Below are 13,569 nucleotides of genomic sequence, written 5' to 3'. Positions count from 1 at the left end.
CTAAAAATCACAGTCAATTCAAACCCAGATTGTCTGCCTTCAAAGCCCCTTTCTCTATGTGTTCACCATGCTCTTCTCCCCCCACACTTGCTGACGGCATGAGGCAGTTATGTCAATAAACATGAGGGAAGGAAACATGGGGAGAAGCATAGACGCAGGCACAGTGAAGGTGAAATGTCTGCCCACTCCACATCCACTCTCCTGGTCACGGCTGATTGGGCCAGGAGGGAACAGCTGACCCCACGTAGGCCAATCAGATTCTCCCTCTGGGAACTTTGCAAGTGGGCTACTTCATTTCCATAAAATGGTCATAAACATACCCATCTGTCTCAGTCCACTTGAGCTGTTATAACAGAATACAATAGACTGGTTGGCTTATAAACAACAGAAATTTATTTCTCACAGTTCTGGAGGCTGGGAAGTCCAAGATCAACACGCCAGTAGATTCAGTGTCTGGTGAGACCTGCCTCATAGACATCTGTCTTCTTGAACTTCTGCCTCACATGGCAAAAGGGCAAGGGGGCCTTCTGGGGTCTCTTATAAGAGCATTCCACCCTCATGACCTAATCATCTCCCAAAGGTCCCACATCCTAATACCATTCCATTGGGGATTTGGATTTCAGCAAATTAATTTGGGGGGGACACAAACCTTCAGTCCATAACAATATCAATTTTACAAGAGCTTCTCTATATTATAATAGATGCAGCACATAAAGGCTACATCTCAACTAACAAAAATTTGACCTAAACTGGATATTCTGATAATAATAAGTATCAATTATATATTAAGGTTTTAATATCTTTATTGATGTGTTAATCCCAAACCATTCCATAAAAGATTGGAGGTGGCTTTTTAAAAATCAAGTAACATGGTTTCTTTTAAAGTTTAGCAAGGGGTTCTGCAGAAATAGAAAGGATGACTGAGATTTCTCTCTTTGTCTCTTAAAAAACTTTACTGAGCTTTTTTTAATGTAATAATGCAAACACAAATCATATAATACTGAAATGTTTAAAATAAAAATCCACCCTCATCAATCCCACTCCCCAACCGTGACTACCGACATTAACTTAGTGTATATCCTTCGAGCCTTTCTTCCCGGCCTGCACCACCCTTTGAATGTTTACATGGACCCAATGTATTTATGGATATGATGATTGGATATTTGGGATTTGCTTCAAATAATCCACAGGTCGGGGAGGCAAATGAATGGGATGGAAAAAAAAATAGCCAAGAGTTAAAAATTGTTGCAACCAGTTGATGGGACTATAGGGCTTTATCACACTATACTCTCTACTTTCAATGTGATTGGAATTTTCTACTGTAATAGCTTAAAATTCTAAATACTGTTTTTCCTTTTTTAATGTTTAAAAAATGGAATCATGGTTTCTGTAATATTCTCCAATTTGCTTGTTTCTTTAACAGCTTGTTGGGAACATTGCTCCAAGTCTGTACAACATAGCTCTGTTCTTTCTGACAGGTTTCCATTAAAAAGATACTCCGAAAGTTTTCCAAACTCTCTTACACTAATGGATTATTTGCAGTGTTTTTCTATGACAAATAACGCTCAGTAAACACACTTAAGCAGGCATCTGTTCTCTCCTGAAGGAGGGTTTCCGTATAAATTCCTACATAATTTCTGGGTCAAAGGGCAAATGTGCTTTAAATTGGGCTGATATTGCCTAACTCTTCAAAAATGTTATAGCAAGGTTCAGTTTCAACTGTGCATGCCTTTTTATTTGTATCCTTCCAAACACTGAGTACAAGCGGGTTAACTTTTGCTAATTTTGACAGGGAGAACACATCTCATTTTGTTTTATGTTGTTGTAGTTGTCTCTGAGGATGTGCATGTTTTCATGCTCTGTATGCCAGGTGTATTTCTTCCTCAGTGAATTGCCAGTTCATCGTCCTTGCTCATTTGTCCATAGTATTTCTCTTTCTTACTGATTTTTAGCAGCTCTTTGTATATTATAGATGTTATCCTTTGTCGAGTATATACGTTTAACATATTTTCTTCTATTCTTTAACTTTCACTCATGGTATCTTTCACCATACAGTAGTTGTTTTATGTTGTCATAATTTTCCCTGCTTTCTTCTGGGTTTCATGTCATGTTCAAAAAGGCCCTATATTTTCTTCTAGTACTCACATAGTTTTATTTTTATATTTTTAATCCATTTGGAATTTATGTGGGATATGGTAACAGAAAGAAAATTAAATCTGAATTTTCCCAAAAATTCACAAACTATTCCCAACAGTTTATTTAATAATCCATCCTCTTACTCACTGATGTGAAATGTTACGTTTGCCATATACAGTAAGTGTGCACTTGACGTAGTCAATAGGTTCTGCCACTTTAAGTGAAATGACATATAATGAAACCAATTTTACCATGGGCTAATTGATATAAAGAAGAGTTAAGTTTCTACATCATCTCATGATGAAACAACATTGTATGAAATAACATTATTCGAGGACCTGCTGCACTGAATGCCTATACATACACAGGTTTTTTTCTAGACTCCCTGTTGTATTCTCCTAATCTGATTTCCTACTTATCTACCTGTATCATGCTATTTTAATTACTGTTGCTTTATAATACATTTGACCGCTAGTCAATATATAACATTCTGATATTTCAAAATTTTATTGGCTATTCTCACATTTATCCTTCCAGGTGAACTTTATTACCAAATTGTTAACTTAAAAATAAAAACTGCAACGAGATCCGATTCAAATTGCCTGAACTATTGGGAACAAGTTGGAAAGGACGGTCCAAGACTCTGAGTGAAAGGGAAAAACAAAAACTATCCACGGAAGCCCATACAGACCCAGGATGCCACAGCCAGAATCCAACAGGCTCAGTATCAGCCCTAGAATAATACTGACCCGTGCCCATGTCCCCCTCCACTCAGCCTGCTCTGTATTCAACGCCTGCTTTTTATTCCTAGTGGGCTCCCACTCTGATTCCTTCTTATATGTGCATTCTGTGTTTGTCTGGCCTTCCAACCACCTTCTATTCTCCTAACATGGCATGGCTGGTCTCTCACTTAACCTTTCTGTAATCTGCTCCCTCATGCAAGCGAGTGGTCCCACCCCCTGAAGCTGGTCCCCCTGAAGATGGCCAGTAGGATCAGGATTGGACAATGTCTTCAATGCCATAATAACAGAAGGAAGCTTAGGGATCTTCTAGCTCAAACTCCTTCCTTTGATTTTATTTCCATAACACAGAGATCATGAGGAAAGGTGTTTTGAATTTTTTTTTAGCAATAGTAACAGGTAACACCTTTCATCAGTGTCCACCCTTCCCTGTATCCTGCAGAAAAATGTAAAGGAAACATTCCAGAACTATGTTGTCCAAGATTCCACCAGTTCCAGAAAGAGATTATCTTCATGTTGACTGGGAAGGTTATCCCCGTCAACTTGAAATTTCTACCATCTTCTGACATTAGATTCCCATGTTTGACAGCACCAGGCCTAAGGTGAGATAAGTGCCAAATTTGTATTTGGCTGACCTTGAAAGTGAGTGACTCCTTAAACTGGGGCTCTAGGTACCTCGTTTTCGTCTCCCTAGGTCCAGCACTGGAGTTTGATCCTTTGTGGTCCTCTGCCCAGACTACCTTTGCACTCATTCCAGCTGCTGGGACTATCAGCTGATGCTGGCTCACAGCTACGTCCCTCACTGGGAATTACTCTGGCCATAAGAAACTGCCTTGTCCAACATTACATGCCTGGGGGCAGCCTATCACCAAGGACTGGATGAGGCAGGGATGTAAATGCCCAGCCTCCTTGTCTCAATTTGGAAGAGCTCTACAGAGCTATGCCAGCTACAGAGCTCAAAAGCCTGAGTCCCTCCCACCAATCAAGAAGCACATGCTTGGTAGGCCTGTCAGGTTCTGGAGGAAGCACTTTGGAACACTACTCTGACCCATTTCCCTGCTAACATAGAAGGCTGTCAGCTTTGAGTAGGACCCACAGCAGGAAGGGGCTCCAATCAGGCTCAGGCAGCCATACCTCCTATGCTGTATGACCCGGCAGGCTTCACAGAACTAGATGTATCTATAGTGGGAAAAGATACAACATGGAGTTTCTGGCAAGTCCCAGGAAGAGAATAATATTGTCAATCCCTATGGTTCTGAAACAAGGCATGACATCTGCAAGAAAAACTACACGCCAATTAAAAAGCAGCTCCAAATGCTGCAGGACCCTGGTCCAGACGAAGTTTCTGACTGAGTGACACCAAGTGACCAGGCAACCAAAGTTGCCCACCATGAGCTGAGTTTTGCTGGATCTACCCAAAGGGCAGGCAGGTCCACCATAAGACGGAGGTAGTACATTCAGGATCAGCATGACTAAGCTGCAGAAACAGGTAGCCCAGACTCCCATGTCACACACCAGTGTTACCTTGGCCCCTCTCCTCAGCTCACACCTGTGGCTGCATGAGGGGTCCCTTGTGACCAACTAACAGAGGAGAAAACATTTCAAGCCAAGGTCATAGATGGGTCACCTCAGTACATGTCAGTGTGAGCCACAGCTGTTGGTATTCAGAGAGGCGAGGAAAGAATATGTTTGGCACCCACCAGGGCATTTATTGGTGTTTTCATACTCAGTTTTAATGATAAATGGACAAGTACAGCATCCAAGGCTTGAAAAGAACATGGTGACTAAAAGGTCAGAAGCCTCAGGAATGAGAGTCTGAGTCATTCCACCAAACCAGCCACTTAGACCAGCAGAGATGCTAGCCAAGGGTAAGAAGGAAAAGGGGCATATTGAGTAGCAGAGTATTGAGATCAAATGAGTATAAGGGGCTGTGGTTTGTCCCACTAACTCTTCTCTTGTCAGTTTCCCTAGGAAACAATCTACAATCCTAAAGAAGCCATGAGATGGGGCAACCTTACTATGAGAAGCAAGTGAATCTAAGCAGCTCAGAGGATGGTCTGTCATGGATACTATCCCCTGAGCTCCCACTCTTTGGGGCCGCCCAATACCAGCTGCTGACAGTTCAGAGCTTCCTCCCTCACTGGAAATTGCTTTTACCCAAGGTATATCCTCTCCCAGGGACAGCCCTGGCCTTTGATTGGCTGATGAGGGGATGAAAAGGTCCAGACCCCTCACCTTGAGACAATTTTGAAGGGCCATCCCACTTGCAGAGCTCCCTGTACAATTAGCTGAGGTCTCCATGGCAACCACATTGGGAGACATCTTTTCCCTCTGCCTTGTCCTGCCTTCCTCGCCCCTTTACAGACATATCTCCCCAAAATGCTCCTAATTAAAGTTTTGCATGCAGCTCTCCATCTCAGAGTCTACTTCCAGGGACCCCAACCTAAGGTATCCCCCAAGCTCAGGACAAGATATTGAGAAACTCAAATGATGCTGGCTCAAGGGACCATCAACAGTCGCACAGCGACCTACTGATCAATAGTTAAGCCTTAGATCGATCTTCAGGTTGGTTGTTTCCAACCTGTCCCCTCTCATCAGGGATCAAGGAAATTACCCAAAGAAAGAGAAACACAGCTTAAACCACACTCCATTTGTGACTTCTACTCATGTGCCCTTTTTCCTCACTTAAAATCATAGGATTTGGGAAAGTTTTAAATAATAATTGTAAAACCTTTAGCAAGACAAGGGCAAATCCAGGGACCTCTGCTAGGGAACACGAATAAGCTTATCCTTCAGAAGGGAAAGGAAGGGAGATTAGCATTTCTGATGTCTACAGGGTGTTCAGTGTTACACAGGAATATTTTTAGTCAATGACAGAGAAAAATGTAGAAAACAGGCTGATTGATTGACAGACAACGCAATTTTTAATCTGGACATCTTTAATAAATTCTGCAATGTAGCATTATCCATCTCTTCTCACCTGGATTTCTACCCTTCACAAGGAAACGGCCTTGATTTTAGAGGCCAGAATACGTAGCTTCTTTATCAAAAGACTCACTGTAAATAGCCAAGGCCCCACAGCCCTGAGTCAGTCCCCAGGAGCCACGTCTCATCAACTTTTCATGGTAAGAGACTTTTTCTGACTAGTCACACATAGGGAATCAATCTCTTTACAAAAAGCCTTCCTAGAGTTAAATGCAAGCAAAATGCAAATGCCAACTTCACCTGGATGCTGTAATGCTGTTCCAAGAAGCTAAGGTCACAAAGGCAAGTTTCATGCATTGGCCCAATACAAAGCTCTTTCTTTCCATCTAGGATCTCTTTCGACTCTGACAAACCCTTGAAGCAGGTGCAGTGCTATTCTTATCCCCATTTTGCAGATGAGTAAATGGAGGCTCTGAGAAGTTATGTAATTTGCCCAAGATTACAAAATGTTGTTAAGTGTCAGAGCTGGAACTACAACCCAGTCTATTTGAGGGAGAGCCTGTGTTTTTAACTATGATATTATACTCCAGTATCCTAAGGATTTTTAGCAATGTATCTATTCATCATAGTATCATAGCCACTTACATTTCAGATTTTAACACTTACGTATCAAATTTAATATTATACAGAGGGTGCCAAAAAAATGTATGCACATTTTAAAAAAGGAAAACTATATTAAAATTGTAATAATACATACCGATAACAAAAGACGAATACAAGTCACGTTTGACTTCTGCAATTACAAGAGGTGCTCCAAATGGTTACCATCAGCATCCAGACACTTCTGATTACGGTGAACTACTGCTTGAGCAATAGTTGCCATTGTTTTGGCATCCTCAGTATTTTCTATGACAATTTAAAAATGTGAAGCTCTATGCCCTGCTCCCTTTTTGCAGGATAGTGGTGTGGCATATTGCCTGCTGTCTATTTTCAAGACTTTTCAGTCAATTTGTCTAATGGTATTTCTTACTTCCATATTAATAATCAAATTCAAATTATAATTTTTTAAAGCCACAAACAAAAGCCCAAAGGAAGTTCTATGTTTGATATGCTTTGCTGAAAACAAACATATTGAGGGCAGGACAATGTCTTTTCTAGTTTGCCTAATACCAAGCCAAGTGAGATTTCCATAAGGAATTCTGCTGCCCAGAATGTCTTTCTTATTTGAGGGACAGGAGGGTGGAGTCGGAGGGGAGAACGGGGGCTAAATCACTGCGTATTTGTCCTATAACAGCTTCTTTTTTTATTCTTTTCTGTTCTCAAAAGATAGTTTCAAGCTTATCTTTCATTTGTTTAAACGTAAGAAACAAAAGTCGTTTATTGTCTGTAGTCTAATGGTTTCAATATCTAAAGTCTTTATAGATCTGCTTGTATTGCCTGTTTTTTTGCCGGTTCTCCTCACGGAGTTGGGTTTCTTTGTGTGCCTGTGTGCCTGGGTTATCATTGACCATAACCCAGTATTTAAAAAATTCTTTATAGGAAAACTATGAGGCCTCATGCAAAAGTGCCTATAACCCAGAGATCTTCTTCCCTAATGTGTTGGAGCCATATCAGTCTGGGCCAACCTTAAACCAAATTCCAGGCCTGGGATTTCCTGAACTGTGACAATCTGGGTAATTGGAACCCGGGTTGTAATTCTGCATGAAGACTGCTCCACTGCCGGGTCACCCTCCCCTGAGAATGGGGTCACCCTCATCTGGGGATCCCAGCTTACTGTGGAGAGGGCCTCCTCTCCTTGGGCTGGCTCCTGGCTTCCATTCTGTTGTCTCTGCCCAGTGGGCTACAGGTCCTGCAGGATCAGTAGCCCCCAGGGCAAAAGTGGCCCCAGGGTTCATTCACCTCTCTGTTTCCTAGTCTTGCATCTCTGTTGACCTAGTCATTTTTCTGCTGTCTTGTCAGCAATTGAATACTATTTAAGAAGATTTCAAAAAATATTTTATGCAGCTTTAATCGTTATCTCCGGGATAGCTGGTTAGCTCAGTTGGTTAGAGTGCGGTGCTCTTAACAAGGTTGCCGGTTCGATCCCCACCTGGGCCACTGTGAGCTGCATCCTCCACAACTAGATTGAAACAACTACGCGACTAGGAGCTGATGGGTCCTGGAAAAACACACTTAAATAAATAAAAGTTTTAAACAAAATAGTTGTCTCCAGTGGGAGAATTGGCTCAAAGAGTTTAGCCCGCCATTGCTAGGAAGTCTCATCCTATAAGCTTCTCAAGAAATAATCGACTCAGACCAAATTTGGGACTCCACTAATACCTGAAGTGTGATTTTTGTGTCTTAAAACCATACAATCAATTTTTCCACAAACACATCTTCAACTGTGCTCAGTGAGGTCTGCAGTTCACAGAAGCACTGGTTTAAGGTCCTCAAAGGAATGGGGGCTCTGGGGGTGGGAAGGGAAGAGTCACCCCAGCTTCAGGCTCACTGGCTCTGCCATTGAGCAACTGTGCAACCTTGGGCAATAATGCCAGCTCTTGGCTGGTTTTCTCATCTGGAAAATGAGAATAATAATAATAATAATGATGCCGATCTCACAATGTTGTCATATGTATTAAATGAGATTAAATAATACACGCGAAGCCTTTAGCACAATGTTAAGTGTCTGATAAACATGATGACGATGATTATCCCGAAGATGCTGATGTCCTCACACACCCACCGGCCCCCCACACACACACGTGAACACAGATCTAGTCGAGTTAACGGCCTTAGTTAATGATGATTTGAATAAATCACTCAAGTCTGATGGTTCAGTTGCTAAGGACATCATTCTGAAGGCCTTAAAGACAGGCCTCCTGGATTTGATCTCCCTTCACTTGTCCTGTGACTACACACTGAAAGGATGACAATAATTCAGGTGTGGACAAGGCCTGGAGATCCCCCTGCAGCCGCATAGCCAGTGGTGCGGTTGCGATAAAGCAGAGACTGTTTGAAAATCATCAAAAATTCTCTCAGGAAGCCCAATTATATTTTTACATCAAGAATCAAAATGCTGGTGCCGCCGCCTGCAGCCTATCATTCACGAACCTTTTATCCTGTAATTAAGCCAGATCTGCTGCTGGGCTAATTCTTCCCTGAATGACACCACCCTTTGAGCCAGCCCGTATGTCAGCAGAAGACTTCACTCTGATGATCTATTACACCAATACATCACCGCAGTGAGCTGCCTCCTTAATGATTTATCCATAACACATCATCAGAGTGAGGCACACTCATAATATATTGCTCAATAAGTCCATGGGGGCCAAGGGGAAAGCCACAAGCAGTGGCTGAGTCCATGCCTTACATGGTTGGTGTCAGCGCGTGAGGCCCATGCTGCGCTCTCCCTTCCTACACAAATGTTTATATAGGTGGGAGGGCTCTCCTGCCAATAGGCTTTTAAAACATAAAGAACCACGACCTTAAGAAAGGCCTATAAATCCAAAACAGAAAAGACCCTTCTTGTGTAGTGGGGTCTACCCCTCGAAGCCTGTCAAATAGGTAGAAAGCATTTCTTTAAGTTCTTACTTAGCAGAAGGTCAGGGCCACTGCACTGCATGACTCAAAGGGGTGCCATCACATTGTAGTCTGTGCAAATGGTGCCCCCTAGAGTTGTGCAACGTGCCATCTGAGTCACCTCACCGAGTAGCAGGCCTGTAGGAGGCCCTGGTTAAGAACATAGACTCCAGCATCAGACCACCTCGTTGGGATCAAGGTTCTGGGAATAATGGTCCTATTCCATGGGGTTGCTGTGAGATTGGACAAGATACTGTATGTAGAACACCTATCACATAGGAAGCACTCAGCAAGTGTTAGCCACGACTAACAGCAACCTGCACAAATCCTGAGAGTCAGGAAACCTGTAGGACCAGGGCTGGCATAGCAGGCAGCCCCTGTGTATTTTGCTCTTCATTCCGTGGACCCTAATTTTGGGGTATTTAAATCCTGCTTCATTCATAAGAAAAAGGAAAGTGAATAGACCAAAGAATGCTTAGAGAAATACGTACTAGGATAAAAATAAATAGCTGGGGACATTTGCGCAAAGGGAAAGAAAGATCAAAGAAAGTTTAAGCAAAAGTAATACACAAAAACACCCCCAAGAATGGGCCAGGGTGGGAGCAATGGGCACACTTCTGCACCCAGGCGGGAGTATAAATCAGCACAACCATTCTAGAAAGCAACTTGGCATCACCCAGAACGCTAAGGATGGGTGCACCCTACAACCCCACAATCCCACTCCTAGGTGTATGCCCTTGCTTGGAGGAACTCTTTCCTGTACGCATGCACAAAGAAATAGGTATAATAATGTTCTCTGCACACAACATCCCAGAGACAGCAAAAAACTGGAAACTTAAATGCCCACCAACAGGTTGATAAATATATAACAATGATAGCCAGCTCTTAAATAGCATACACAATAAACCAGGCATATTTTACATGTTTTACGTCTATGAAGTCATGTAATCTTTACATCAACTCTATGAGGTGCGTGCTGTCATCAGTCCCATTTTAGAAATGAGAAAACTGAGGCACGGAGAGGTTAAGTAATCTGCCCAATGTCACAGAACTAGTAAGTGTCAGAGCTAGGGTTTGAGCCCTGGCACTCTGCCCGAGGGCGATGCTCTTAAACACTACCTAATTATTTGTTTAATCTTATAGTAGAATACGATACAGCAGTGAAAAATGAATTAACTAGAGTTGCATGTGTCAAACACAGATAAGCTCTAAGTAAAATTCTTGAGTAAAAAGAACAAATTACAGAGGGATACAAATAGTATGAAATCACTTATACGATGTTTTAAGACATGCAAAACAATGTACTGTACATTTGTTATAGATGCAAACATTTGGAGGAAAATTACTGTTTTTTAAATGGGAAGGATAAACACCAAGTCCAGGCAGATATTTACCACAGGGGCGGGAAAGAGGGAAAATGCGATCGGGGCTGGGTACACAGAGGGCTCCATTTGTATTAAGTTTTACATCTGACATTGGGTGGTGAGTATGTGGATGTTTGTGCTATATTCTCGGTAATGTCCGTATTCTCTGTAATGAACTATTTCACAATAATCACAGCGAATGCCATCATAATCGCCTATATCAGAGCTGCACATGACTGTAAATTTAACTCTGAATTTCCTCACAGCCAAAGCTAAGAGAGAAGTTAAGATACCAGATTTGCCAAGACCATGAAAGTAAACCATCCCAGTTGCTCAGAAGTAGCACAGGTTTTCTTTGAATTAAGATGTGAAAGAGGAGCGGCCAGATGGCTCGGTTAGTTAGGGCGTGAGCTCTTACCAACAAGGTTGCCGGTTCAATTCCCTCATGGGATGGTGGGCTGCGCCCCCTGCAACTAAAGATTGAAAATGGTGACTGGACTTGGAGCGGAGGACTTGGAGCTGATGGGCCCTGGAAAAACACACTGTTCCCCAATATTACCCCCAACCCTCCCCAAAAAACGATATGAAAGAAACCTCTCCCATGGTCTCCATAGTGGGAAAGGTGGTTAACAGCATTCCTACAGGAAAAATAAAATAAAAAGGGAGCATCACACAACCACTTGCGAGCATCTCCCAATGCATGCCAGTGGCTTACTGTCACAGCAGAACTCAGAAGAAGCTTCTCTATGAGGGGTGCTCCTCTATGGCCAGTGTCTGAGACATTTTCAGAGGACTGTGTGAAGCAAGAGGAAAGCAGGCCGATAGATCCTGGGGCTGGTGCCTGGAGAGGCATGAGGTGACCTGAACTCTGGGCAGGAGGCCCGCAAACTCCTGCTCCTGGTCTGGGGCCCAGAGCTGTGGACACACCTTCAAAACCCTCTCCAGGCTTAGAAGATGGAGCAGTTCTGGCCCTGGGATCAGCAGGCACCCGGCCTCTGTCCCGTGCTGCTTCTGATTTCTCTGCCCGGACCCTGTGTCCCTCCTCGGCTGTCGATTCAAACGTTTGGTTGTTATCCTCATCTTACCAAGTAGGGAGCCAAGAGGTAGTTCATGGAACAAGAAATGGAGGCGTATTTTATGTAATTGTGATGTGTAATAAGAAATGTATGTTGGTCTCTGCCCCCAACTCCTGACACAGGGCTCCTGAAACCCTTGCAGGTGCTGGGAGAGCAGCGCACCTGGACAGGGCGTAGGAGCCCCGCGCCCATGCCCACATACCTTGCCTTACACATCTCTTCCCTCTGGGCGTTCATGTATAGCTTTTATAATATCCTTTAATAAACTGATAAACATAAGTGGTTCCCTGAGTTCTGGGAGCTGCTCTAGCAAATTAATCGAAACCAAGGAGGGGTTGTTGGAACCTCTGATCTATACAGCCAGTCAGTCAGAAGCCTCGCGACTGGCATCTAAAGTGTGTGTGTGTGTGTGTGTGTGTGTGTGTGTGTGTGTGTGTGTGTGTATTTGGGGGTGGGGCGCTGTCTTGTGGGACTGAGCCCTTAACCTATGGGACCTGACATTATCTCCAGGTAGATAGGGTCAGAACTGAATTAAATGTAGGATACCCAGCTGGTGTCACAGAGAATTGCTTGCTGTGGGGAAAACGCCCCCCCCACACAGACACACACACATACACATTTGGTGACTGGAAGGAAAGTGTTTTATGTTAGTAAAGGAGACTCACAGGGAAGAAACACGCAGTAGGGAAGGACTGGATTCTTCCTACATAGAAGGTAGAAAATCGAGTTTTTCCCTTGTAGTAATGCTCCAAAGGCAGAGGAACCGTATTAGTTTCCTAGGGTTGCCATAACAAATTACCACAAATTGAGTGGCTTAAAACAACAGTAATTTATTCTTTCACAGTTCTGGAGGCCAGAAGTCTGAAATCAGGATTATCAGATCGACTATTGTGGGATCACAGTGCTTATGCTCAAAAGTAACCCTGATTTTACTTAATAATGCCACATTTACATAACTTTTATTATAGTATATTATAATTGTTCTATTTTATTAGTAGTAGGTGTTGTTAATATCTTACTGTGCCTAATTTATAAGTTAAACTTTGTCATGGGTATGTATATATAGGAGAAAACAGAGCATATATAGGGTTTGATACTATCTGTGGTTTCAGGCATCCACTGGGGGTCTCAGAATGTACCCCCGCATACAAGGGGGAGCTTCTGTAGCTGTTCAGTCCAATCTCTTCCTTTAGCTGTCCTCCCTCTTTGTGTGTGTCTGCTTCCAAATCTCTCTCCCTACAAGGACTCTAGTCATTGGATTGAGGGCCCATCTTAATCCAGGATGACCTCATCTTAATTTGATGACATCTGCAAAGACCCGATTGCCAAATAAGGTCACGTTCACAGGCACTGGCCATTAGAACTTCAACATATCTTTTGGGGGGACACAATTCAACCCCAAACAGAACCTTAGTTAAGTGTTGTTACACACAAAGGCATTCAGGTGGAAATATACCACCATGGAAGGAAGGAAGAATGTAAGTTAGCCAAACCCTCATCTACCATAGCAGAAAGCCAAGAGACAATGACTGCTGTTGGTAAAGCAAGCAGCGGTGGTATAAACTGCTTATTTGTGTGAAGGTAACCACCAGAAGCACCAAAAACAGAAATGATTAACAGTGGCTGGCCCCAGGGACAGGCTTGGGGTAGGAGGAGGTGGAAAGCCTGTTCAGGAGACTATGGGGAAATTTGAATATGGACTGGTATTAGGGGATAGTAAAGAATTACTGTTAATTACCATTTTGGGAGGCTTAGTAACGGTATTGTGTT

This window comes from Rhinolophus sinicus, chromosome 12 (assembly GCF_057876585.1).
Source record: "Rhinolophus sinicus isolate RSI-liver-muscle chromosome 12, RSI-T2T, whole genome shotgun sequence".
NCBI classification, from domain to species: Eukaryota; Metazoa; Chordata; class Mammalia; order Chiroptera; family Rhinolophidae; genus Rhinolophus; species Rhinolophus sinicus.
This window is presented reverse-complemented; position numbering follows the sequence as displayed.